At 47.3% G+C, this 26,951-nt stretch overlaps 1 long non-coding RNA gene and 2 pseudogenes across 1 annotated transcript; 1 reads left to right on the top strand and 2 right to left on the bottom strand.

Annotated features, from left to right (window-relative positions):
* Nucleotides 1–575: 575 nt before the first annotated feature.
* Nucleotides 576–26,951, bottom strand: part of LOC119951543 — a 67,000-nt pseudogene continuing 40,624 nt past the window's right edge.
* On the bottom strand, nucleotides 2,265–7,193 carry LOC119952244. Its single transcript, XR_005457783.1, has 3 exons — nucleotides 7,052–7,193; nucleotides 4,059–4,149; nucleotides 2,265–2,364 (listed from the first exon to the last, which is right to left on the bottom strand). It is a non-coding gene; the product is annotated as an uncharacterized LOC119952244 (long non-coding RNA).
* LOC119952165 lies at nucleotides 7,399–26,843 on the top strand (annotated as a pseudogene).

Below are 26,951 nucleotides of genomic sequence, written 5' to 3'. Positions count from 1 at the left end.
TACCTCCTGTCGACTTGTAGGATCTCTCTCACCAGTCGGTCTGTTTCTGCCCTGTCCATCCTGTCACTGTGAGCCAGGATCGAGATCAGCTCTCCTCTCACCACTGCCTTCAGCGCTTCCCAGAGCACTGCTGCTGAGACCTCCCCCGTATCATTCACCTGCGGGCAATGCAGCATGCATTTCCTCAGCCTCTCACACACCGCTTCGTCCGCCAACAGCCCTACATCCAACCTCCATTGCGGGCGCCAATTGCTATCTTTACTCACCTGCAGGTCATTCCCAGTGTGGAGCTTGGTCCGAGATTGTAATCGCCGAATACCCCGTGTCCACCACCCCTGCCAGCAAGGCCCTACCCAAAACAAAGAAATCGATCTGAGAGTATACCTTATGTATGTGGGAGACCGGCTCTGGGTCACTGTCCGTGTGGAGTTTGCACATTCTCCCCGTGTCTGCGTGGGTTTCGCCCCCACAACCCAAAAATGTGCAGAGTAGGTGGATTGGCCACGCTAAATTGCCCCTTAATTGGAAAAAATAATTGGGTAATCTAAATTTATAAAAAAAAAAAAAAATGAATGTGGGAGTAGAAAGAAAACTCCTTCACCGTCGGCTGCCTAAATCTCCATGGATCCACCCCCCCCGATCTGCTCCATGAACCCTTTCAGTTCCTTTGCCATTGCTGGTACCCTGCCCGTTTTCAAGCATGATCGATCCAGGCCCTGATCAATAACTGTATTAAAGACCCCTCCCATGATCACTTTGTGCGAGTCCAGGTTCTATTTTCTATTTATCAGTTTCTTGGTCCTCCATTGCTAAATTCTAAAACAAGTCCTCAGGCTCACTACTATTTTGGCCACTTTATGAGCCTCTTCCTTTGATCTAATGGAATCTTTTCTTGTTCGCCACGGTTGCATCACTTTTCCTGTCTCAGATTCCCTGAGAGAGAAAGAGAAGAGAGAACGAAATGCAGCCCTGGATGTAATTGAAGCAGAAACAATAACAGCAGAATCCATCACTGTGATCAACTGTGAACTTGTTGGTGTCTCAGCAGGGACGAGGAAACACAGAATCCCTTCCCACACTAGGAGGTGAACGGCCTCTCCCCAGTGTGAACTCGCTGGTGTCTCCGCAGGTTGGATAGGTCCGTGAATCCCTTCTCACACTGAGAGCAGGTGAACGGCCTCTCCCCAGTGTGAACTCGCTGGTGTGTCAGCAGATTGGATAAGTCCATGAATCCCTTCTCACACTGAGAGCAGGTGAACGGCCTCTCCCCAGTGTGAATTTGCTGGTGTTTCTGCAGGTGGGATGACTGAATGAATCCCTTCCCACACTGAGAGCAGGTGAATGGTCTCTCCCCAGTGTGAATTCGCTGATGTCTCTGAAGTGTGCTTGAGTGAACGAATCCCTTCCCACACTGAGAGCAGGTGAACGGCCTCTCCCCAGTGTGAACTCGCTGGTGTCTCCGCAGGTTGGATAAGTCCATGAATCCCTTCTCACACTGAGAGCAGATGAACGGCCTCTCCCCAGTGTGAACGTGCTGGTGTTTCTGCAGTTGGGATGACTGAGTGAATCCCTTCCCACACTGAGAGCAGGTGAATGGTCTCTCCCCAGTGTGAATTCGCTGGTGTGACTTCAGGTTTTCTAAACGAGTGAATCCCTTCCCACACTCAGAGCAGGTGAACGGCCTCTCCCCAGTGTGAACTCGCTGGTGTGTCAGCAGATTGGATAAGTCCGTGAATCCCTTCTCACACTGAGAGCAGGTGAACGGCCTCTCCCCTGTGTGAACTCGCTGGTGTCTCTGCAGGCTGTTTGACTGAGTGAATCCCTTCCCACACTGGGAGCAGGTGAATGGCCTCTCCCCAGTGTGAATTCGCTGGTGTGACTTCAGGTTTTCTAAACAAATGAATCCCTTCCTACACTGAGAGCAGGTGAACGGCCTCTCCCCAGTGTGAATGCGTTGATGAATCTCCAGTTTAGACGGGACTATGTATCCCTTCCCACAGTCCCCACATTTCCACCGTTTCTCCATCTTTTGGGTCAACTCGTGTCTCTCCAGGTTAGACAATCAGTTGAAGCCTCGTCCACACACAGAACACATGTACTGTCCCTACCCGCTGTGAATGGTGCGATGTGTTTTCAGGCTGTGTAACTGGTTAAAGCTCTTTCCACAGTCAGTGCTCTGGGACTCTCTCACTCAGGTGTGTGTGTCTCGATGCTTTTCCAGTCACACTGACGTTTAAACTTTGTTGAAGCCAACAGGTCGGGCAAACATTTCTCATAGATTTAATGGTCGATGAACCAAGTGACTCTATCAGATCTAGACGTGATGTTTGAGATTTCTGTCTGTAAATCCTATCCTTTCACATCCTGTAAAAGGAGTTTACAAAAGACATCACAGTCAGTACAGGATAGAAATTCAGAACAGTCAATTCTAGTTTCTATGGAACATTCTTTCCTCTCTCATTCCCCAAAAGCTGTAAATCTCCATCCCACACACTCTCCCTCCATTCTCACTCTGCTGTATCTAATACTCACCCTCCCAATTCCCCTGAAGGTGCTGATTCAGGCTGATTGACAGATCCCTGCTCACTGCTTCCTGTCCTGGACACAGAGACCACAACAAATAGGAGCTGCAGTTGGCCATTCAGCCCATCAAGCCTACTCGACCATTCAATGAGATCATTGGCCAATCTACCTCAGCACCATTTTTCCACACTATCCCCCATATCCCTCGATATCTTCAATATAGAGAAACCTATCAATCTCGGTGTAAAAATACTTGATGACTGAGGCTCCAGAGTCCTCTGGGGTAGGGAATTCCAAAGCTTCAGCACATTGTCTTTAAATTCATTGCCGGGGGCAGCACGGTGGCACAGTGGTTAGTACTGCTGCCCCTCAGTGCCGAGGACCTGGGTTTGATCCCGGCCCCGAGTAACTGTCCACGTGGAGTCTGCACATTCTCCCTGTGCCAGCGTGGGTCTCACCTCCACAATGTAAATCGATGTGCAGAGTCGGTGAATTGGCCACGCTAAATTGACTCTTAATTGAAAAAAAAGAATTGGTTACTCTAAATTTATTTTTTGTTGAAGGAAAATTAAGTTTCGGAGCCAGAGGTGTAATTAAAGCATCGTAAAAAGCGTGGGCTAATGAAATGTTGTTTGGATGAAGGGGATTCCCTGTGGAGTTAATTAGATTTCAGCTTGGTAAGATGATGTCAGTACTGGGAGGAGCCAAGCTTGAATGATGAGGGCCTTGAGCCTTGATGAAGGTGTTAAACAGCTTAAAGCTAGCACGCATGGCAGAGGAAGTTAATAACAATGAGAATGGTTGAAATAGACGAAGATAGAAACAGCTTCACGGTTTTTTAGACTTTGAGCAGAATGCAACACGTGTTTTTTGAAATGTTTGGCAGTCTTGGGGATGATGCGAAGTCGCGGTTTTTAATGTAACACATCTATTTTGTTAAACATGAGACAATGCTTTGTAATTGACATGCACTGGAGAGAGGGTTTGAAATGTATAAAGTCTCAGAACGGCAGTTGCAAATAACACAGTAAGAAGTCTTACAACACCAGGTTAAAGTCCAACATGTTTGTTTCAAACACTAGCTTTCGGAGCACTGTTCTCCTGAAGAAGGAGCTGTGCTCCGAAAACTAGTGTTTGAAACAAACCTGTTGGACTTTAACCTGGTGTTGTAAGACTTCTTACTGTGCTCACCCCAGTCCAACGCCGGCACCTCCACATCATGGCAAATAACACAGGTACAAGAGAGAAAAGGGGGAAGAGACAGGCCGAGCCATTCGGTTCAAATTTATTCTTCGATTCGATTCGAATCAGCTCATCGCTCCATGGGAATCGGAAGATGCCGGAAGACCGAAGAATGTGAACAACCACAAGCTATCAAGATAGAAGCAAAATTGTTCAGAGAGCTCCTGAAGTCTGATCAACTAAAAGAGATTTTGTTAAAGCAAATAAAAATCAGTGTGATTTTAAATTTCAACCTGAAATAGTAGTTTATTTCAAATCTAAACCTGAAATAGTGGTTTACCCAGAAGACTCACCTATACATCCTCAGCAGATCCAGACCCTTAAAGGACATTGAGTGGTAAGTGAGTTAGAATTCTTCCTTGTAGATTTGGGATCCTATCACAACTTGAAATATAATTTGAAATAGATTAGTTCCCATCTGGTATCAGCAAGGGAGTCTAAAGGATAGAAGACCGTAGAGTGGCAACTAGTTAAGAAGTTATAGGATAGAGTAATTCAGAAAGGATTAATATCTTTTTTTTTAAAGAGTATAATTTTGATATTTTTATTTTCAGAAAGTTCTTAGCAATGCTGATTCATTTTCTAACTTTATTTTTTTTTAAATCCACAGAAAATAAGGCAATGGGTATTAATGATATTTTCAGCATGATCAACAGTACACAACTAGATATCAAGCATCAGTAGTTTGCAGATTTCAAATGTTCATGGTAAACAAAATGTCTCCCCAGTGGTTACCTGCAATTAGTGAAACTGATGAAGTATTTCACTTTCCAAACACTATCATACTTGGGTTAACACTTATCCAGATGTCATGACAAAATAAAGCTTACAGTTTAACTCCTGACCTTTTTTACCTTCAACAAGCAGCTCAAACCAAATGTCTTAAAACGTGTGCAGACTCTAATTGTAAACAAATATCTGCTGTAGTATAGCAAAGGTTGGAACAGATCAGTTTCTTCTGGTCTGAGTTATAAGGAGAGGCTGGATGGGCTGGGACTTTTCCCCCTGGAGTGTAGGAGGCTTCGGTGTAATCTTATAGAGGTCAACAAAATAATGAGCATAGATAAGGTCGATAGTCAACATCTTTTCCCTGAGGTAGAGGAGTCTAGAACTAGAGGGCATAGATTTGAGGTGAGAAGAGAGATGCAAAAGAGACCAGAGGGGACATTTCTTCACACAGAGGGCGGTGAACATCTGGAATGGCTGCCAGAGGCAGTGTGGAGGCAGGTACAATTTTGTCCTTTAAAAGAGCAGTGGACAGTTACATGGGCAGGGTGGGTATAGAGGGATATGGTCCAAATGCTGGAAAGTGGGACTAGCTTAGTGATAGAAACTGGGCGGCATGGACAAGCTGGGCCGAAGAGCCTGGTTCCAAGCTGTAAACATCTATAACTCTACCTGGAACAAAATAAACCTTGCCTCAAGTTTGTTAAGCTCCAATCACCAGGAGTTAAGGGAGGGTAAAGTCTCCCACAAATCAGGCTTCATCAATTGGCCTCTCGTCTTAGGTTCATAAGGGATTGGGTTAGGATGGAGCCAACATTCATCTGGCTCAGTACAGAAGCAGATTAGTCAGTTCTCCCTCTATCCAAAACTGGCACAGGCTGATTATGGAATGCATCTCCATGCAATTTTTAAAGTGTGAGTCATAGAATTTACAGTGCAGAAGGAGACCATTAGGCCCATCGAGTCTGCACCGGCTCCTGGAAAGATCACCCCACTTAAGCCCACACCTCCACCCTATCCCCGTAAACTAGTAACCCCACCTAACCCGAGGGCAATTTAGCATGGCCAATCTATCTAACCTGCGCATCTTTCGACTGAGAGAGGAAACTGGAGCACCTGGAGGAAACCCACGCAGACACAGTGAGAACGTGCAGACTCCACACAGACAGTGACCCAAGCTGGGAATCGAACCTGGGACCCTGAAGCTGTGAAGCATCAGTCTGATGCATTGGGTAGAGTATCGTACTCCTATCACAAATACATAGGCTCCAATTTGACTGACTTGCTCCTCCTGGGCTTCCTCCTGAGCTTTCCATGAGTGAATTCAATTTAACTTAGGCCGGGAGTAGGGCACAGTGGTTAATGCTGCTACCTCAGCGCGAGGGACCCAGGTTCAATTCTAGCCTTGGGCAGCTGTCTGTGTGGAGTTTGCATATTCTCCTTGTGTCTTTGCGTGTTTCCTCCGGGTTCTCCAGTTTCCTCCCACTGTCCAAAGATGTGGAGTGAAAGTGGATTGGTCACGCTAAATTGCCCCTTGGTGTCCAAGATGTGTAGGTTAGATGGGTTGACCATGATCAATGCACCGGGTTACGAGGATAGGATGGGGAGTGGGCCTCAGTGAAGTGCTATTTCTGAGGCTTAGTACAGACTTGAGGGGCGAATGGCCTTCTGCACTATAGGAGTTCTATGTCATCTATGTTATGTTATTCATTTTAATTTGATTTTGCTGTTAGTCTGTTTGTAATATTTTTGGGTTTACAAACTGAATTGTTATCCTCGGTTTTTAGATAATCTCATCCTCTTTCCACACTCACTATTTTAATCTGCTGACTGGTTGTTCAATTCATCTGGCATTTCATCTCAAGGCTCTGGTTCCTCAAATATCCTGTTCCAAATTAATTCTGCTCCAAATTAATTCTGCAATGTGTTGCATGTATTAATGTTGGCAATATCTCTTGTTCCGCTCTGGTGCCCATTTTCCACCATTCTTTCTGTTACTCTGTTGCATTCATTGTTTAGAACATGATTTAAAACATATCAATTTATTAAAAATCTGTCCACCTAATCCGTGAATATATTCAATGACCCCCACACCCCACTGGTCCCTGTGAAAGAAATCCAGAGACTAATAACCCTCTGAGGGAAGAGATGACTGGAAATATATAATAGAGCTACATAAGGCTAGGAATAATAATAAATGTACTTTATTATTGAACCATAAATATCTCTAATCTGTACCATATAACAACACGAGACATGTCTCTGTCCGATGTTAATTTACTGTCCCTTAAATGCCAGCCATCTCCTGGGGAAAGCAGCCCTTTAATTGTGAACATTGGGAAAGAGACCATCCTTTTAGCCAGACAAATAAACGTGTCAAGCTGAGGGAGCAAAGGATGTCAATGTCTTTAAGAGAGAGAGAGAGACCTGGGCCAAGCTTTACAGAGTTTGCACCCTCCCTGGATTCACTTCCTTTCCCTTCAGTTGCTGCAAGTAACCAATTGAAGGTGAGAATGAGAAAAGAAATGGAAAGGGGGAGAAAAGAAAGTGTTTTACTCACAGATGTTGGAGAGAGGAGGAAGTTTCAGTCTGTGCGATGACCCATGTTTCCTCATTACCCAGGTTTCCTCATTGTCCAGCTTGCGCAATCAGACAACGGGGAAGCTGATTGGATGGGGAAGGGAGTCCTTCCGGTTCACCAACTCTTCCCATTGGTCAAGAACATTCCTGCGCACGCAGAGGAATCTGTGGTGACATCTAAGGGTTCCAGTGCGCAGGCCCGGCACGCGGACACAGCAGCTCCGCCCCACTCATTATTCCCCCTCCTCCAGACAACGTTTCCAGGCAACCGGCTGACAGCTCCGGCCAGAGCAAAAAGCCTCTCGGTGATTTCCCCTCCCCCCGACCCGGGACTGCGCATGTCCTAGAGAGAGTAGAGGCGGCGCATGTGCGAGGGAAAGCCCAACCCCTGACATGTCCTGCTGAGGTGTTGACCAATGGGAAGAGTAAGGACCGGAAGGACTCTGCTCCTCCAGCCAATCAGCGCGGGCTTTGAAGATTGAGCTTCACACAGACGGAAACCTCTTCCTGTCTCCAACATCTGTGAGTAAAACACTTTCTTTTCTCCCCCTTTCCATTTCTTTTCTCATTCTCACCTTCAATTGGTCAATTGCAGCAACCGAAGGGAAAGGAAGTGAATCCAGGGAGGGTGCAGACTCTGGAAATCTTGGCCCAGATGTCTCTCTCTCTTTCTTAAAGACATTGAGAAGTCTTACAACACCAGGTTAAAGTCCAACAGGTTTGCTTCGAATCACTAGCTTTCAGAGCATAGCACCTTCCTCAGCGCCTTCCATTCACCTGAGGAAGGAGCAGTGCTCCGAAACCTAGTGATTCGAAACAAACCTGTTGGACTTTAACCTGGTGTTGTAAGGCATCTTACTGTGCTCATCCCAGTCCAACACTGGCATCTCCACCTCATGGCTTAAAGACATTGACATCCTTTGCTCCCTCAGCTTGACACGTTTATTTGTCTGGCTAAAAGGATGGTGAAGTTAAAACTCACCACTATTCTTAGAATTCCCCCTATAAAAAAAAAGGTTGATATTCTAAATGGTGAACAGGGATTCCCACTCCCTGACTCCAGTGCAGGCTTCTGTGGGTGCCATTCAGGTCAAACTATCTTTTCAAGTTATCCCCCGGTATAACCCATACCTTCACCGAAGAATTTTACCTACTTACCCCTTAATAGCATTGATGTCCTGGGTCCTGCGTTATTAAGGAAGTGAAGTAAGCTAATAACCACTTTTTCAGGTTAAGTTATTTTTATTATTATATTTTTTCTTTTAAAAGCTGCAAACACTTTCTTTACAGAAAGGAAAAAAGATCTTGCTTCTGGCTGCTGGTTGCTTCAGGCCCACCTTGGCAATCGATCTTCTTAAAATCTGGTGGTCTTGAGTTGTATTCGCTGGTGAACTCGGTTGCTGTGTCCTGTTCTTCCCATGCACCGAGCTGTGAGAGCTGGCTCTGCTAGCTATCTCTAAGCTGACTCTGACTTCTGTTTAAATTCTAGTCTTCCTTAGATGTATACCTGTTTAAACTCGGCTGCTTGCCTTGTCTTTCCCATGACCGAGCTTTCTCTCTCTCTCTCTCTGAGTTCTCCTCCCCTTCTCTCCTGTTGCTGGTGCCTCTGTCCTGTCCTCTGTCCTCTGCTCCCTGGGTTTATATTCTCTTTCTGAGAGTTATTAAGTTTTAACGACTTTATTGTAAATGGGCTTGTTTCACTTTGATAGTTTAAAATTATCTTTGATGTAAACATCTTACTACAACTAATTATTCATTTTGGGCATATCGTCTCCTCTCAGATCTGATTAAACAATGCTTTGGTTTCAATAGGTGTTACTTTTAATTCTGTGATTTCAAATCGTTTAATTTTCCAATTGTCCCCAGCTCATAACTTTGCCTTTGATTTTGACTTACATGATGTTTCTCGTAGACAGGTCGTCTCCAATTTTCTTTTAATTGTTTGATGTTCATAGAATTTTACACTTTAAATTTGACACCAAATTTGACTGAGTATCTTCCATCCTTTCCAGCTGTTTACTAAGAGAGTTTATTTCAATTAAGGTGTGAAACTTAGCTTTTAGCTGTATGCTAAAATTTAACTTGGTTATGACTTGAAAGACTTGCCTGTTTTAAACATTCGTCACTTAATGCAATTGAAACTCTCATCCATGCTTTTTCAGATGCTTCCTGAGATAGTTACATTCCATGAAGGTGTGAGCCATTGTTTTAGCTTACCACATGAGACTGGTGTGTTTGATTAGCCTGCTTGTGAGCAAGAATCTGCATTTTACAACCCTGCTCTTTGAAGCTGCTATGAAACTTTTGTGGGATCTTTCCCTGTACCCTCTCAAACCAGATATTGCCAGACTTCCATGTTTCAAATGACACATTTTTCTGTATTTTCAAGAACAATGGTCTCTTTCCTAATGTTCACAATTAAAGGGCTGGTTTTCCCAGGAGATGGCTGACATTTAAGGGGACAGTCAATAAATATTAGGCAGTGGGTGGCATGGTTAATCACTGCTGCTTCACGGCATCAAGAACCCGACTTCGATCCAGGCCCCGGGTCGCTGTCCGTGTTGAGTTTGCACATTCTCCCTGTGTCTGCGTGGATCTCACCCCCCCACAACCCAAAGATGTGAAGGGTAGGTGAATTGGCCACACCAAATTGCCTTTTGATTGGAACAAAAGAATTGGGTATTCTAAATTTACTTTTAAAAAGAAAAAATTAAAATCAGGCAGAGATATGTCTAGTGTTTCTATATGGTACATATTTAATACAGTATTTATGGTTCTGCAAATAAGTACATTTATTAGAGTTTCTAGTTGTCTAATAATATATGCAGTTACATTATATATTTCCAGTCTTCTCTTCTGTCAGATGATTATTAGTCTCTGGATTTCTCTTCGACAGGGACCAGTGGGGTCTGAGGGTCATTAAATATATTCATGGATGAGTTAGCTAGATTTTTAATTGACAAGGGAGTCAAGGTTTATGGGCAGCAAGTAGAAAAATCAAGAGAAAGCTGAGATGAGGAGGAATTTCTTCACTGGAGGATGTGGTGAAGCTTTGGAATTCTCTACCCCAGAGGACTGGAACCTCAGTCATCAAGTATTATCAGACCGAGATTGACAGGTTTCTCGATATTGAACATATCGATGGGGGATAGTGTGGGAAAATGGTGCTGAGGTAGATTGGCCAATTAGCTCATTTAATGGTTGAGCAGGTTCTATGGGCTGAATGGCTGAATGCAGCTCCTATTCATTATGATCTGTGTTCTGACAGGAAGCGATGATCATGGGTCTGTCAATCAGCCTGAATCAGCACCTTCAGGAGAATTGGGAGGGTGAATATTAGATACAGCAGAGTGAGAATGGAGGGAGAGTGTGTGGGATGGAGATTTACAGCTTTTGGGAATGAGAGAGGAAAGAATGTTCCAGAGAAACAAGAATTGCCTTTTCTGAATTTCTATCCTGTACTGACAGTGATATTTTTTGTAAATTGTTTTTCCAGGATATTAGAAGAGGAGGAATCACAGACAAAAATTGCAAGGGCCACGTCTCAATCTGACAGTCACTCAATTCTTCGGGACCTGAATACCATCGGTCTTTGAATTAAGGAGAAATATTTCCCGTTCTGTTGGCTTCAAAATATTTTAAACATCGGTGTGACTGGAAAAGCCCCGAGACACACACACACCCGAGTGAGAGTGTTCCAGAGCACTGACTGTGGAAAGAGCCTTAACCAGTTACACAGTTTGAAAGAATATCATGGCATTCACAGGGGGGAGAGACCATACATGTGGGTTCTGTGAAGTCAAGGCTTCAGCTGATTGCCTGACCCGGAGAGACACAAAGATTCGAAACATGGACAGACCGTGGAAATGTGAGGATTGTGGGAAGGGATATGGAGCCCCATCTGCACTAGAGGCTCATCAGCGCATTCACACTGGGGAGAGGCCATTCAGCTGCTCTCAGTGTGGGAAGTCATTCACTCAGTTATCCCACCTGCGGATACACCAGCGATTTCACACTGGGGAGAGGCCATTCACATGCTCCCAGTGTGGGAAGGGATTCAGTGATTCCTCCACCCTGCACAGACATCAGGCAGTTCACACTGGCAGGAAGCCGTTCACCTGAGCTCAGTGTTGGAAGGGATTCACTCAGCTATTCCCGCTGCAGACACACCAGCGAGTTCACACTGGGGAGAAGCCGTTCTCCTGCTCTCAGTGTGGGAAGGGATTCAGATATTCATCCAACCTGCAGGCACACCAGAGAGTTCACACTGGGGAGAGGCCATTCAACTGCTCTCAGTGTGGGAAGGGATTTACTCAGTTGTCCAACCTGGAGACACACCTGAGAGTTCACACTGGGGAGAAGCCATTCACCTGTTCTCAGTGTGGGAAGGGATTCAGTGTTTTATCCAGCCTTCAGAGGCATCAACGGGTTCATACTGGGGAGAAGCCGTTCACCTGCTCTCAGTGTGGGAAGGGATTCATTCAGCAATCCAACCTGCAGACACACCAGCAAATTCACACTGGGGAGAGGCTGTTCACCTGTTCTCGATGTGGGAAGGGATTTTGTGTTTCATCACATCCGCTGAGACATCAACAAGTTCACAATTGATGACGGGTTGGATTCTGCTGTTCTTGTTTCTCCTCTCAATTACCTCGAGGACTGCATTTTGTTCATTCTGGCAGTTGGTCAGTGGGGGTGGTTGGAGGGTTTCTTTCTACTGGACACTCTGGTTTCACAACTTTGCCTCCAGTGGGTTGATGATATTCAAAACTTGTTGTGAATACCAGGCTTTAAATTGCACAATAAAAGGATCACAGAGTGAAAGGGCTTTTGGAAGTTCAAAAATATATAATTCCCATTCCTGTTTGGAATCCCCTAAATCATGCCATGTTGCCATGAAGATGGGCTGTGGTGGTTATGTGTCTCTTTTGTTTAATGTATCTCGGTGCTTCTCACAGAAGAAAACTATCAGGGTATGAGGGGCAAGTTGTCTGAGGTGGACGGGGAAACTGATGGGAGGTAGGGAATAGATAATAGTTAAGGAATTATTACATATTACAAGGGCCAGTTAGCTCAGTTGGCTGGATGGCTGGTTTGTGATGCGGAGCGACTCTAACAACATGGATTCAACTCCCATATCGGTGGAGGTTATCCATGAACCTTGCCCCTCATCTGAGGTGTGGTGACCCTCAGGTTAAATCACCACCAGTCAGCTCTCTCTCTCTCTCAAAGGGGAGAGCAGCCTATGGTCCTCTGGGCCATTGGTGACATTCATTTATTTTTAAAATAAATTTCGAGCACCCAATTTGTTTTTTCCAATTAAGGGGCAATTTGGCGTGGCCAATTGACCTCCTCTGCATATCTTTTTGGGTTGTGGGAGTGAGACCCAGGCAGACACTGGGAGAATGTTCAACGGTGACTTTCATTTCACATGAATGCAACAAATCTCAATTCTTTTTTAAAAAAATAATATTTTATTGAGGTTTTTGAAATTTTTTATTACAGCAACAACAGTAACATAAACAATGACATCAACATGGTAAAATAAACATTCCCCCCCCCCCCCCCCCCCCCAGTCATACAACACCCTTGGAATACTGCATCTGCTGACAGTTTAATTTTCCCCGAGAAAGTCGACAAACGGCTGCCACCTCCGGGTGAACCCGACCATTGACCCTCTTAAGGCAAACTTTATTTTCTCGAGACTGAGAAACCCAGCCATGTCACTAACCCAGGTCTCTACACTCAGGGGCTTTGAGTCCCTCCACATTAACAAGATCCGTCTCTGGGCTACCAGGGAGGTAAAGGCCAAGACTTAGACTTAGAACAGTACAGCACAGAACAGGCCCTTCGGCCCTCAATGTTGTGCCGAGCAATGATCACCCTACTCAAACCCACGTATCCACCCTATACCCGTAACCCAACAACCCCTCCCCCTTAACCTTACTTTTTAGGACACTACGGTCAATTTAGCATGGGCAATCCACCTAACCCGCACATCTTTGGACTGTGGGAGGAAACCGGAGCACCCGGAGGAAACCCACGCACACATGGGGAGGACGTGCAGACTCCGCACAGACAGTGACCCAGCCGGGAATCGAACCTGGGACCCTGGAGCTGTGAAGCATTTATGCTAACCACCATGCTACCATGCTGCCCGGCCTCTTTCACCCCCTGAACTCCCGGAACTTCCGATACTCCAAAGATCGCTACCTCCGGACTCGGCACCACCCGTGTTTTTAGTACCGTGGACGTTGCCTTCACAAAACCCTGCCAAAACCCTCTGAGCTTCGGGCATGCCCAAAACATGTGGATATGATTTGCTGGGCTTGCTGCGCATCTCGCACACCTATCCTCAACCCCAAAGAACTTACTCATCCCAGCCACTGTCATGTGTGCCCAGTGGACTACCTTAAATTGTATCAGGCTAAGCCTGGCGCACGATGAGATATTAACCCTGCTTAGGGCATCCGCCTATAGCCCCACCTCTATCTGTCCTCCTAGCTCGTCCTCCCACTTGCCCTTAAGCTCCTCCACCTGAGTTTCCTCCGCCTCTGAAAGCTCCTGGTAAATATCCGATAACTTCCCCTCTCCCACCCAGGGACTGGAAACTATCCTGTATCCCACCGTGGCAGCAGCAGTGGAAAGACCGTCACCTGTTTTCTCAGGAAGTCTCGCACCTGCAAATACATAAAACCATTCCCCGGTGGCAATTTAAATTTATCCTCCAAAGCTTTCAAGCTGGGGAAGCTCCCGTCTATAAATAGATCCCCCATCCTTCTAATTCCTGCCCTCTGCCAACTCCGGAACCCGCCATCTAGCCTACCCGGTACAAACCTGTGGTTATTACAAAATGGGGTCCAAATCGATGCTCCTTCCCCTCTCGTATCTCCTCCATTGCCCCCAGATCCTCAGAGCCGCCACTACCACCGGACTTGTGGAGTATCGGGCCAGCAAGAACAGCAGAGGTGCCGTTACCAATGCTCCCAGACTGGTGCCTTTGCATGTCGCTGCTCCATCCACTCCCATGCTGATCCCCCAGTACCCACTTCCTAATCATGGCTATATTAGTCGCCCAGTAGTAATTGCAGAAGTTCGCAGCGCCAACCCACCCTCCTCCCGACTGCGCTCCAGCAACACTTTCTTCACAAGTGAGGTTTTACTCGCCCACACAAAGCCCAAAATAATCTTATTCACCCGCTTGAAAAAGGCCTTTGGGATGTAGATGGGGAGGTTGTGGGAATTCCACAAGAATTACTGTCAAAGAAGGAGCCAGAGAGGGTTAGGCTGCTACAGACTGATCACCCACATGAAGTTGGAAAAGTAAATGTCTTAAAGTTGTTCAGTAAATCATTTTAATTGAATAAACTTATTTTTCAATTTACTCTCCAGAGAATTGTGCCTTTGTCTTAATTGGTTAAAGTCTCATCTGAATCGAAGAGCATTTATTAAATGGTAAATTGGGGGTGGCTGAAATCAATAAAGCTCCAGATAACAAGATCAGACAACAGAAATCTTCAATTTAAAAACTTGCATTTCTATAGCACCTTTCACAACCACAGGACGTCCCAAAGTGCTTTACAGCCAATGAAGTACTTTTGAAGTGTAGTCACTGTTGCAATGTAGGAAAAGCAGCAGCCAATTTACGCACAGCAAGATCCCACACACAGCAATGTGATAATGAGCAGATTATCTGTTTTTAGTGACGTTGACTGAGGGATAAATATTGACCAGGACACTGGGGATAACTCCCCCGTTCTTCTTCAAAATAGTAGCTGTGGGAACTTTTTCACCCACCTGAGAGGGGCAGACAGGGCCTCAGTTTCACATCTTATTTGAAAGAAGGCTGTTCTGACAGTGCTGCACTCCCTCAGTGCTGGGACCAGGAATGTTGGATGTAACAATACAAAGTTAGAAAGGGAAAGTTATCTTTTAAAACTCCCACCCTTTCCCTTCAGTACCTAAATCTAATAATAAAACCCCAGTATAAATAACATGGATTTGACTGACAAATGTTGAAGTCTTGGTTTAGAGCCATAAGTTCTAACTTCCCATTTGAGCCTCGGGCACCTTTCTGTCTCTATTGCTCGTCTCAATGACAGCCAGGCGACGGAGCTGAGGCTGAATTTAGCTGAGAATAATGGAGCCTGCGCACTAGCTGGGAAACTGCCATGGGCGTCGTACTAAAAGAGAGACAGGAAGGTGCTGGAGGACGAACTGGTAAATGGGCCTCCAACCAATTGTTATATCGGTTACTCAGAGCTAAAGAGAAACCCGTCTCTCTAAATACATATACAGGGAAGAGGCTGCAATGAAACCTGTCCCTTTTAACCTGCACAAAAGCAGGAAGCTCAGATTCACAGGCTGCAGGAGTCGTCCATTCAGCTCATTGTGCCCCTGCTAGCTCATTCAAAGGATTCTCTGATTCATCCAACTGCTCTGCCCTTTCCCCACAGCCCTGCAAATTCTTCCCTTTCAAGTACTGACCCTTTGGAAAGATACCATTGAATCTGCTTTCAGGCAGATCAGAACAACTCACTCTGTCAATAAATAAAATAAAATCTCATCTCCCTCTCTGGTTCCTTTGCCAATAACCTCAGAGGGACTCACTTTCTGTTAAAGAGCCTGTCAACCCCTCTCACCCACTTTCCCTAAAGTGCATCAATCTAATCATGAAAAGTGAAGAAAAATCAAATATTTTTACTGATAAACATTCATTAATGAAACAGAATATGGTTAAAAATACAGAAAATGATTTGATAATCATAAACAACCAGAGTAAAAGGATGTTCACAATGTTCTGGATACAAATAGTTTCTCTTTAACTCATCTGTAGCTTGTTCCCTGCCCTCTCTTTAAAATAAATCTTTTTATTGGCATTTTCAATATTGTATACATTACCTTCCGTTTTCATTTATTGTACAGTCACAAAGGTTTCTTCTTAGGTTTCTCTATTTACAGTCTGTCGCCGTGTGGCTCAGCGTACAATCCTCCCTAAACCCCTCCAGCTCCCCTCTCCCCCCTTCCCAACTCCCCTCCCTCCCAGCTCCCCTCTCCCTGACCCCCCCCTCACCATCCAGCTCCCCGCTCCCTGATCCCCCTCCCTCCCAGCCCCCCTCCAGCTCTCCTCTCCCTGACTCCCCTCCCTCCCAGCTCCCCTCTCCCTGACCCCCTCCCTCCCTCCCATCCCCCCTCCAGCTCCCCTCTCCCTGAACCCCCTCCCTTCCAGCTCCCCTCTCCCTGACCCCCCTCCTCCCAGCCCCCCTCCAGCTCTCCTCTCCCTGACCCCCCCCTCCCTCCCAGCTCCCCTCTCCCTGACCCCCCTTCCTCCCAGCTCCCCTCTCCCTAGCTCCCTCCCAGCTCCCCTCTCCCTGACCCCCCTTCCTCCCAGCTCCCCCTCCCTGACCCCCCTCCCTCCCTTCCCCCCATTTTAACTGCTGCCCCCCATTCTTTCTTGCTGGGTTTTGCTCCCTCACCTTGCACCCCACTCCCCTGGCCCTCCCTCGCTTTCGTCTTTCTGTCTTGTCCTGGCTATTTCTCCCTGGCTACTGGCTATTTATTTATTTATGTCTTGGCCACAAACAGGTCTCAGAACAGTCGGCTGAATGGCTCCCATGTTTTGTGGAATTCCTCTTCCGACCCATGGATGGTGAATTTGATTTTCTCCATTTGGAGAGATTCCGAGAGGTCGGACAGCAAGTCTGCAGCTTTGGGTGGTGCTGCTGACCGCCAGCCGAACAGGATTCTACGGCGGGCAATCAGGGAGGCAAAGGAAAGGGCGTCCGCCCTCCTCCCCAGGAATAGATCCAGCTGGTCTGAAAACCTGTGGTGCATGATCAATCTGCACAAAGACTCAGATTGGGTACAACTGTGGCTTTATTGCAGTCAGATGCGTGGCCTCCTACTGCAGCTGGTGAAATGGCAGATCAGTGGAGGACACGCATATTTGTATTCCTCCTAGTGGGCGGAGCCAGCCGGCAGGGGCTACCAGCGAACCTGTAGTACAGGTCCTATCTTACATTCCCCAATACAGGTGTACACAGTGGTTCACCACACTTACCCCCTGTTAAAAATGAGTCTGGCGGGGGTGGTGGGGAACTACATACAGTGTTGAGAATTATGTACAGTGTCTTAGAAAATAAATGTCCATTTTGACGGTCCGGTGCCCGTCAGAGGTTCATTCGATCCGGTGCTTTGACGATTCGCTGGGAGCGACGTAACGGTGGCGGCGATGTCGGTGCTGGTGCTGGCCTGCTGTCAGATGACCACTGGAGCGTGACAAAATCTTCTTTGTCCTCTTGCGTGGGCAGGAGAAGGAGGGATGGACCTGGTGGGGTTAATGTTGGGAGCGCCGGAGGAGGGGAGGGTGGCGCATGGGTGGGGAAGTGTGTTTGGTTGGAACCTGACGGTACCAGGTCCCTGAGGGAGACAGTATCTTGGCAGCCGTCGGGGAACTCCACGTAGGCATACTGGGGGTTGGCGTGGAGCAAGTGTACCCTGTCCACAAAGGGGTCAGCCTTGTGGAGTCGGATGTGCCTACGGAGCAGGACCGGTCCTGGAGCTGCGAGCTAAGTCGGGAGCGACACCCCGGATGTGGACTTCCTGGGGAAGGTAAAAACAAGTTCATGGGGTGGGTTATTTGCAGCGGTGCACAGTAGTGACCGGATGGAGTGTAGTGCATTAGGGAGGACCGCCTGCCAGTGAGAGGCTGGGAGGTTCCTGGACTGTAGGGTTAGCTGGATGGCCCTCCAAACCGTCCCGTTCTCCCTCTCTCCCTGCCCGTTTCCCTGGTGGTTGTAGCTGGTCGTCCTGCTAGAGGTGATACCCCTGCTGAGCAGGAACTGACGCAGCTCATCGCTCATGAACGAGGATCCCCTGTCACTGTGGATGTAGGCGGGGAAACCTAACAGAGCGAAAATTATGTTGAGGGCCTTGATAATGGTGGCAGACGTCATATTGGGGCATGGGATGGCGAAGGGGAACCTGGAGTACTCATCGACCACACTGAGAATATACGTGTTGTGGTCGGTGGAGGGGAGGGGCCCTTTGAAATCCATGCTGAGGCGTTCAAAGGGGCGGGAGGCCTTCACCAGGCACGCACGGTCCGGCCGGTAGCAGTCTGGCTTGCACTCCGCACAGACCTGGCAGTCTCTGGTGACTGTCCGTACGTCCTCGACGGAGTAGGGCAGATTGCGGGATTGACGAGGTAGTACAATCGAGTGACCCCCGGGTGACAAAGGCTGTCGTGCAGGACCCGGAGTCGGTCTACTTGTGCGCTGGCACATGTACCTCGGGAAAGGGCATCTGGGGGCTCGTTGAGCTTTCCGGGGCGATACAAAATCTCATAATTATAGGTGGAGAGCTCGATTCTCCACCGCAAGATTTTATCGTTTTTGATCTTCCCCCGCTGTGTGTTATTGAACATGAAGGCTACCGACCGTTGGTCAGTGAGGAGAGCGAATCTCCTGCCGGCCAGGTAATGCCTTCAATGCCGCACAGCTTCAACGATGGCCTGGGCCTCTTTTTCGATGGATGAGTGCCGAATTTCTGAGGCATGAAGGGTGCGGGAAAAGAATGCCACAGGTCTGCCTGCCTGATTTAGAGTGGCGGCAAAGGTGACATCTGAAGCGTCGCTTTCTACTTGAAAGGGCAGTGTCTCATCTACTGCGTGCATCCCGGCCTTGGCCATGTCTGCTCTCATCTGGGCGAAGGCCTATTGTGCCTCGGCTGTGAGGGGAAATTGAGTGGACAGTATGAGTGGGCGGGCCTTGTCTGCATAGTTTGGGACCCACTGGGCGTAGAACGAAAAGAACCCCAGGCAGCGTTTGAGGGTCTTGGGGCAGTGGGGGAGGGGAAGCTCCATGAGGAGGCGCATGTGGTCGGGATCGGACCCCAGAAGTCCGTTCTGGACTACATAGCCGAGGATGGCTAAGCAGGTTGTGCTGAACACACACTTTTCTTTATTATAAGTAAGGTTGAGAAGAGTGGCGATGAGGAGGAATTTAGCGAGGTTGGCATCGTGGTCCTGCTGATCATGGCCGCAGATGGTGACATAATCTAAGTACGGAAATGTGGCACGCAAACCGTACCGGTCGACCATTCGATCCATCTCCCTTTGGAAGACTGAGACCCCGTTAGTGACGCCAAAGGGAACCCTAAGTAAGTGATAGAGCCGACCGTCCGCCTCGAAGGCAGTGTATGGATGGTCCGATTTACGGATGGGGAGCTGGTGGTAGGCGGATTTCAGGTCAATTGTTGAGACGACCCGGTACTGCGCAATCTGATTGACCAATCAGATATGCGTGGGAGGGGGTACGCATCAAGCTGTGTGTACCAATTGATGGTCTGGCTGTAGTCCACGACCATTTTGTGTTTCTCCACAGTTTTAACTACTACCATTTGGGCTCTCCAGGGGCTGTTGCTGGCCTCGATGATACCTTCCCGAAGCAGCCGCTGGAACTCGGACCTGATGATGGTCTTGTCCTGGATGCTGTACCGTCTGCTCCTGGTGGCAACGTGATTGCAATCAGAACTTAGACTGACCAGAGGAGAAGTTTCTTTACATAGAGGGTGGTGAGAATCTGGAATGGCTGCCAGAGCCAGTGGTAGAGGCGGATACAATTTTGTCCTTTAACAAGCAGTTAGACAGTTATATGGGCAGGGTGGGTATAGAGAGATATGGGCCAAATGCTGGCAAGTGGGACTAGCTTAGTGATAGAAACTGGGCGGCAAGGACAAGCTGGGCCGAAGGGCCTGTTTCCAAGCTGTAAACATCTATGACTCTACCTGGAACAAAATAGAAATATTGCCTCAAATTTATTAAGCTCCAATCACCAGGAGCCAAGGGAGGGTATGGTCTCCCGAAAATCAGGCTTCATCAATTGGCCTGTCGTCTTAGGTTCATTACGGATTGGGTTAGGATGGAGCCAACATTCATCTGGCTCAATACAGAAGCAGACCAGTCAGTTCCAACTCTATCCAAAACTGGCATAGGCTGATTATGGAATGCATCTACGTGGAATTTTTAATGTCTGCAATTCATTCTGAGTCTGATGCATTGGGTAAAGTATGGGACTCCTATGTCAAATACATAGGCTCCAATTTGACTGACTTGCTCCTCCTAGGCTTTCCATGAGTGAATTCAATTCAACTCAGGCCGGGAGTCGGGCACAGTGGTTAATGCTGCTACCTCAGCGCCAGGGATCCAGGTTCAATTCCAGCCTTAGGTAGCTGTCTGTATGGAGTTTGTATATTCTCCTTGTGTCTTTGTGGGTTTCCTCTGGGTGCTCCGGTTTCCTCCCACTGTCCAAAGATGTGCAGTGAAAATGGATTGGTCACGCTAATTTGCCCCTTAGTGTCCAAGATGTGTCGGTTAGGTGGGTTGACCATGATCAATGCACCAGGTTACGAGGATAGGATGGCGAATGGGCCACAGTGAAATGCTCTTTCTGAGGCTCAGTGCAGATCTGAAGGGGTGAATAGCCTTCTGCACTACAGGAGTTCTATGTCATCTATGTTGTGTTATTCATTTTAATTTGATTGTGCTGTTAGTCTGTGAAATTTTTGGATTTACAAACTGAATTGTTATATAATCTTACCCTCTTTCCCCACTCATTACTTTAACTTGTTAACTGGTTTTTCAATTGATCTGGCATTTCATCTCGAGGCTCTGGTCCCTCAAATATCCTGTTCCAAATGAATTCTGCAATGTCTTGCTTAGATTTATGTTGGCAATATCTTTTGTTCCGCTCTGTGCCCATTTGCCATGATTTTTTTCTGTTACTCTGTTGCATTCATTGTTTAAAAAATGATTTAAAACATACCAATTTATTAAAAATCTGTCCAACTCATCCATGAATATATTCAATGACCCCCACATCCCATTGTACTTTATTACAGAACCATAAATAATATCTCTAATCTGTACCATATAACATCACGAGACATGTCTCTGTCTGGCATTAATTTACTGTCCCCTTAAAAGTTAGGCATAGCCTGGAGAAACCAACCCTTTAATTATGAACATTAGGAAAGAGACCATCCTTTTAGCCAGACAAATAAATGTGTCAAACTGAGGGAACAAAGGATGTCAATGTCTTTAAGAGAGAGAGAGACCTCTGCCAACTTTCCAGAGTCTGCACCCTCTCTGGATTCACTTCCTTTCCCTTCAGTTGCTGCAAGTGACCAATTGAAGGTGAGAATGAGAAAAGAAATGGAAAGGGGGAGAAAAGAAAGTGTTTTACTCCCAGGTGTTGGAGACAGGAGGAGGTTTCAGTCTGTGCGAGGCCCCAGGTTTCCTCATTGTCCAGCTTCCGCATTCAGACAACGGGGGAGCTGATTGGATGGAGGAAGAGTCCTTCCTGTTCACCAACTCTTCCCATTGGTCAACAAACTTCCTCCACCCACTCATTGTTCCCCCTCCAGACAAGGTTTCCAGGCAACCGGCTGACAGCTCCGGCCAGAGCGAGAAGTCTCTCGGTGATTTCCCCTTCCCCGCGGCCCGGAACTGCGCATGTTGAAGAGAGAGGAGAGGCTGCGCATGTGCGAAGGGAAAGCCCACCCCTGACCTTCCTTCTGAGGTATTGACCAATGGGAAGAGTTAGGACCGGAAGGACTCTTTTCCTCCAGCCAATCAGCGCGGGCTTTGTGTGAGTGGAGAGTGAGCTTCACACAGACGCAAACCAGCTGTCTCCAACATCTGTGAGTAAAACACTTTCTTTTCTCCCCTTTCCATTTCTTTTCTCATTCTCACCTTCACTTGTTCACTTGCAGCAACTGAAGGGAAAGTAAGTGAATCCAGGGAGGGTGCAGACTCTGCAAAGCTTGGCCCAGGTCTCTCTCTCTCTTACAGACATTGACATCCTTTGCTCCCTCAGCTTGACACATTTATTTGTCGAGATTCTCTCTGAAGCTCAAATACTATAAACCATCCATGAGCCCTGCCCCTGCTCAGCCTGTAATATAATAGGGGCGGGTTTAGCTCAGTTGTTTGGACAGCTGATTCGTGATGCAGAGCGAGGCTTCAATTCCCGGCTGAGATTATTCATGAAGGCACTACCTTCTCAACCTTGTCTTTTGCCTGAGGTGTGTTCATCCTCAGGTTAAATCACCACCAGTCAGATATACCCTCAAAGGGGAAAGTAGCCTCTGGTCATCTGGGACCTTGGCAACTTTACCTTTAATTTAACAATTGAATCCACTCGATATAATCCTCACTCAATCCGAAGCCTCGAACCGTATGCACCAGATAATTCGACTCGAGCAAAAGCTTTCTCTGCATCGAAGGAGATCACCAGCCCATCCACTGTGTATTTCTGAAAAGTCTGAATCACATTCAGCAACCTTCCAACATTGTTACTGGAAAGTCTTCCCCCTTATAAACCCAATCTGATTCCTCCCCCCTCCCCTGCACAATTGTTGGAAGGATGTCCTCCAGCGTTCTCGCCAAAACTTTAGATCGTACTTTGAAGTCAAGCTTCAGAAGAGATATTGGCCAATAAGAGGCACACTCCTCTGGGTCCTTCAGAATCAAAGATATATTAGCCTCCCGAAGAGTCGATGACAGCATCCCTGAGTCAAAAGAGTGACAATACAGACCCATCAATGGGTCCAACAACAAATCCTCAATCCCCCGATAAAACTCACACCCCCGGCCATTCCGGTCCCGGTGCTTTACCCGGCTGCAGCTCCTTCATGCCCTTTGAGACATCTTCCCGAGAAAGGGGAGCATTAAGAGGCCCACGTTGGCTTTCTGAGGCCTCCGGAAGCTTCAGGGAAGAGAATAAATGCTCCATATCCAGCAACACTTCACCAGACTTCAGAGACTTTATAATCCTGCATAGAATTCCCCAAATCCCTGTTTATCTCCTCTGTCCTCACAACCCTTTTCCCTCCCCCAAGCCGCACAGAGGGAATTGTTCCAATGTTGACCTTTTTCTTTGTCAAACAGGTCAAGTATTTGCTCGGTTTATTCCCAAACACGTACAATGTCTGCCTCGCAACCTTTCTCGACTTGCTGCGTCAATAGGGAGTCCAAAGCCACTCTTGCCGCATTACCTCCTTCAGCAATAGCTTATTCGAGATCTCCTTCTAATTCTGCTCGGCCTTCGTGAAACAAACCCCCAGACGTTGCTGGTTCTTCAGCATCCGAGCATAAACTTTACACGTCTCCCATAAAATGGACGGGGGAATACCAGGGGTCGAGTTAACCCAAAGGAAGAGCTCAAACTCGTTCTTAAAATGGTTAGTATGTGAATTATCTCTGATCAGAGAGGCAGCAAACCTCCACATTCTCAACCTGGGGATGAACGCTCGAGTAGAAATTCCAGAGAAACAGGGGGATGGTCCACAACAGGGGGATGGTCCACAATCGATGTTCACTACGGTGCAAGAGGACACCAGGTGTAGGATTGTCCTTGAGATAAGAATGTTGTTGATTCTAGTCTGACATTGATGTGGGGCAGGAAAGAAGGTAAAATCTCCGCCCCTCGGGTGCAAAGTTCACCCACCTCCTCACAAGTAAAGGCCAACGCCCGAGCTTGCAGCGGGGGGGGGGGGGGGGGGGGGGGGGGGGGGGTTACCTGGTAACCGGGAGCATATCTACCAGCGGATTTAAGGGTCAGTTGAAGTCACCAACCACAAAAGAGTTAGTTGAAGCTAACTCTGCAAAATCCACAAAGGTCTTAGTAATGAACTCCGGGGAGTAATTCGGGGACCCATAGACATTTATTATTGAAACAGCATCTCCATGCACCGAACCTCTAATGGTCACATATCTACCTCCTTTGTCCTTGGTGCGGTTTCAATCTGAAAAGTGATATTTTTATTAATAAAGATTGCCACATTCCTGCTGCTTGATGAAAAGGAGATGAAAAAACTTGCCCCACTTAATCCCACCTCAATTTAAAATGTTCTTTATCCAGATGTGTTTCCTGTAATAAAGCGATGTCGACTTTCTCCTTAAGAAAGGAGAGGATAACCATAGATTTGAGCCAGGGAAGTGGGATTGGAAGGGAATTAGGACACAAAAAAGATTTATTTCTTGGGGTTATTTTGCAGGATTAAAGGAGCTGGTAGCGAAGTATGGACTGGAGCAGGGGGAAATATTTAGATGTATGCAGGTTCGAGACTTTGCCAGAAAGGAGATACAGAGCTTCCCAGTAGAGCCGGCTTGCACATTGCGGGAGAAGGTGCTGACGATGGGGTGACTGGGGAAGGGGTAGTATTGGCGGTTTACGGGGCTATTTTGGAGGAGGAGAAGGCGCCTTGTGTGTTTCTGTTTGCCCTGTGTATTGTTCTCATGTATGGAATGATCTGTCTGAACTGTACGCAGAACAATACTTTTCACTGTATCTCGGTACACGTGACAATAAACAAATCCAATCCTCACCATTGTGGTGATAGTATCTCTAATCAGTAAGGCTACTCCACCCCCTCTGCCATATTCTCTGTCCCTCCTGTAAACTTTATAACCGGTATATTTGGTACCCAGTCCAGACCATCCTGCTGCTTGTTTTTGGAACTGTGTTGAGTTTCCTGGGGCCTTTCCCTCCCCCTCCATTTGTTAGTTTAAAGTTCTTGCGACCTCCCTATTTATCCTTTCCATGTGGACACTGGTCCCAGATCGGTTCAGGTGGAGACCGTCCCAACGGTACAGATCCCTCCTGTCCCAATACTGATGCCAGTGTCCCATGAAATGGAACCCCTCTTTCCCACACCACTCCTTTAGCCACGTGTTTACTTCCCTAATTTTCTCATCCCTATGCTAATTTGCATGTGGCTCTGATAATAATCCAGAGATTATAACCCTTGGGACCTGTTCTTTAATTTTGTTCCTAGTTCCGGGTATTCCCCAAATAGATCCTCTTTCCGAGTCTTGCCGACGTTGTTTGTCCCAACATGGACCCCAACAACTGGATCCTCCCCCTCCCTCTCCAATATCCTTTCAAGCCAGTTAGAGATGCCCCTCACCCTGGCACCGGGCAGGCAACATACCCTGTGGGACTCTCGGTCCTGCTTCCAAAGGATGTTATCAGTTCCCCTAATTATAGAATCCCCGACAACTACCACTTCCTCCCCCAGCTTGAATGGCCTCCTGTACCAGGGTGCAGTGGTCAGCTAGCTCATCCTTCCTACAGTCACTGCTCCGATATCCTGCCCCTCCGAGTCCTCTCCCTGGAGACTAGGTTTGGGGAATAGGTATTGGAGACGAGGGATTGGGGAATGAGAGGAAGGAATGTTCCATAGAAACTAGAATTATCTGTTCTGAATTTCTATCCTGTACTGAGTGTTGACTTTTGTAAACTCCTTTTACAGATATTACAAGAGGAGGAATTACGGACAGAAATCTCAATTGTCACGTCTCGGTCTTACAGAGTCACTCGATACCTTGGAATCTGATTATCATCTCCCTTTGAATCTAGAAGGAGAAATGTTTGCCAGATTTGTCGGCATCAAAAGATTTTCAACATCAGTGTGACTGGAAAAACACCGAGACACACACACCCGAGTGAGAGTGTTCCAGAGCACTGACTGTGGAAAGAGCTTTAACCAGTTACACAGCCTGAAAAACATCAGACCATTCACAGCGGGAGAGACCGTACATGTGTTCTGTGTGTGGACGAGGCTTCCACTGATTGACAAACCTGGAGAGATACAAGGAGATCCGAAACATGGAGAGACCGTGGAAATGTGGGGACTGTGGGAAGGGCTACAGATCTCCCTCAGAGCTGGAGATTCATCGACGCAGTCACACTGGGGAGAGGCCATTCACCTGCTCTCAGTGTGAGAAGGGATTCACTCAGTTATCCAGCCTGAAGAGACACCATCGAGATCACACTGGGGAGAGGCCATTCATCTGCTCTCAGTGTGGGAAGGAATTCATTCAGTTATCCAGCCTGCAGACACACCAGCGGGTTCACGCTGGGGAGAGGCCGTTCACCTGCTCTCAGTGTGGGAAGAGATTCACTCAGTTATCCAGCCTGAAGAGACACCAGCGGGTTCACGCTGGGAAAAGGCTGTTCACCTGCTCTCAGTGTGGGAAGGGATTCACTCAGTTATCCAGTCTGAAGAAACACCAGCGAGTTCACACCGGGGAGAGGCCGTTCACCTGCTCTCAGTGTGGGAAAGGATTCACTACTTCATCGAACCTGCTGACACACCAGCGAGTTCACACTGGAGAGAGGCCATTCAATTGCTCTCAGTGTGAGAAGGGATTCACTACTTCATCAAGCCTGCTGACACACCAGCGAATTCACACTGGGGAGAGGCCGTTCACCTGCTCCCAGTGTGAGAAGGGATTCGCTCAGTTATCAAACCTGCGGATACATCAGCGAGTTCACACTGGGGAGAGACCATTCACCTGCTCTCAGTGTGAGAAGAGATTCACTACTTTAAAGAGCCTGGGGATACATCAGCGACTTCACACTGGGGAGAGGCCATTCACCTGCTCTCAGTGTGAGAAGGGATTCACTCAGTTATCCCACCTGCAGAAACACCAGCGAATTCACACTGGGGAGAAGGCGTTAACCTTCTCTTAGTGAGAGAAGGGATTCAGATATCTATACACCCTGCAGGAACACTAGCGAGTTCACACCTGGAAGAAGCCATTCACCTGCTCTGAGCTGGGGAGACATTCAATGATCCGGAGACACTAGCGAGTTAATTCTGGGGAGAGGCCATTCATCTGCTCTCAGTGTGGGGAGGGGTTTTGTGATTCCTCACACCTGTTGTGACTCCAAGTTCACAATAAATTCCAGATGTTGGCTCCGTTGTTATTGTTTCTGCTCTCACTGACATCCAGGACTGCATTTTGTTCATTCTGACATCTGGTGAATGGTGATGATTGGAGGGTTTCTTTCTGCTGGACTGGCCGGTCTAAC

Source organism: Scyliorhinus canicula, chromosome 17 (genome assembly GCF_902713615.1).
Source record: "Scyliorhinus canicula chromosome 17, sScyCan1.1, whole genome shotgun sequence".
NCBI lineage: Eukaryota > Metazoa > Chordata > Chondrichthyes > Carcharhiniformes > Scyliorhinidae > Scyliorhinus > Scyliorhinus canicula.
The sequence above is the reverse complement of the archived record's forward strand: the minus strand, read 5'-3'. Positions and strand labels throughout refer to the sequence as shown.